Source organism: Centrocercus urophasianus, unplaced genomic scaffold (genome assembly GCF_019232065.1).
Source record: "Centrocercus urophasianus isolate 14NV4802_14NV808 unplaced genomic scaffold, USGS_Curo_1.0 seq_13, whole genome shotgun sequence".
Taxonomy (NCBI): domain Eukaryota; kingdom Metazoa; phylum Chordata; class Aves; order Galliformes; family Phasianidae; genus Centrocercus; species Centrocercus urophasianus.
The window spans coordinates 23,855,742-23,857,571 of NW_024884475.1; positions in this window are offsets into that span (position 1 = coordinate 23,855,742).

The window sequence follows — 1,830 nt, forward strand, 5'->3', positions numbered from 1 at the left end:
GTGACTGGGACACGTGGGCAAGGACAAATGCTGCTGGCTGCTGCAAACGGCCCCGTGGCGCATGAGGGGATGCTGCCATCATCCTGCCACTCTGCCCCTGCAGTGGCTCCCAGAAAGGAGGGCAGGAAGCAACACATCTGGTTCTCTCAGCTTTTGCCTGAAATATGACTGCTTTGGGGTAGGAGTAATGCCCATCAATCCTGGTCAGCACGTCCTGACCAACGTCCTGGGGGTGCAACCTTCCCTCTTGAAAGAGGCAACAAGAGCCACCCACTCAGAGAAGGCCCAAGAACCAGCCAACATGGCCTTATCAGCACAAAGACAGCCATGAAGGAACCATCAAAATCACCAGCAAATCTGCATATTTTGATTCCTAGCTCTCCAAAACCACAAGAAATAACCGCTCTGGATTCATGTTGTAAGTAGCAATGAACACACAGGTCTTGCTGTTCTCAAGGCCCAGAGGTCTCTCCCCGAGGCCCTTCCTCTCCTCTCCACACTCCCATCACTGCTCTGCAGACTGCCCAGCTCTGACAGGTGCAGGGCACAGTGCTTCTCCCAGGAGCAGAGCATTTCAACAACCGCTCCATGCACTGTGCTGAGAACTCGCTGGCTGAACAAGCAGTGAGGAGACCTGGGTCATTCCTTACAGTCCGGTCAGCACTGCTCACAGCATGCACGTTCCCCTGCAGAAACCAAGCCCCTTCTGTGAGTAGTGAGAGCTGTAGTGAGACAACACTATTCCCCACGGTTACAAACAGTGCACAAGTGGCTGCTCTCTTTCCCACTCCTTGCTCTCACCACCTGTCTGCTCACCCAATTTTCAGCAGATGGAATAATGAGGAATAATTGAGAATAAAAGACAACGGCTTTTATCTGCCATGTCTTTAACACGCCAGCAGTCGATGCGGTGCTTCCTGTGCTGCGGGCAGGCAGTGTGTGCCCTGCTCACAGCAGCAATCTGTGGCACACTGAGGCACACTGCAGTGCCCCGTGCACGGGCTGGGCTGCAGCCTGCACCCTCACGATGACACACCATGCCAGCCCATGGCCACCTGCAGAGATGATAACCACCACACTCAGTGCCAAGCGTAACATTTTTGCACTGCTCCTGATGTGACAATACCAAAGTGCTGCCAGAAGGGGGGGAGCCAACAGTTGGGTTATCGTGGCCTCCTCCTGCTGCTGCCCGCGGGATGTGCTATACGTTATGACATAGAATATCTGCCCACCACCGCAGCCAGCCTGGGCAGTGACAGTGGCAGATAGCACCCACACCTGCTGGGTGAGCTGCTGCACTGTGCCTGCATGCCTCCAGCAGCAGCAAACCACGGGGCACCGCAGCAGGAGGACAGTGCGATAAGGGAACTGAAGCCAAGCACTGGCAGCATGAGGGAGAGGAGAAGATTCAGCAGTGTGACACTTGAAGCACATACAGCAGAAACACAGTTTGGAACATTCAGCTTAAGAAAGCCAACCTGTGGGCAGCGTGGAGCACAAAATACGAATGAATGAGTGGCAGAGAGCTGGGTCCCATCGGGCTGTCCAGCGCCGATGACTCATCCCGTGCTCTCCTTCAGTTAACGGCAAGGAAACGAGAACGGACGGAGCACCGAACCCTGGGCGCCTCCTGCCAGTCCCACCCGGACACCCCCAGCGCCCAGCAGCGCCCCGAACTCCTACCCCCCTCCTCCCCTGGAACCAGCGGGAGATCTGCGGGGGGTGCCCCCAGCCAGGGCGCCCGTAGCGCGGCGCGGTACCGCCGCTCCCCGAGCAGCTCGGTGCCCCCCCCGCAGCCGTTGCGGGCCCTGCCCCCGCGAGAGGAGGGCG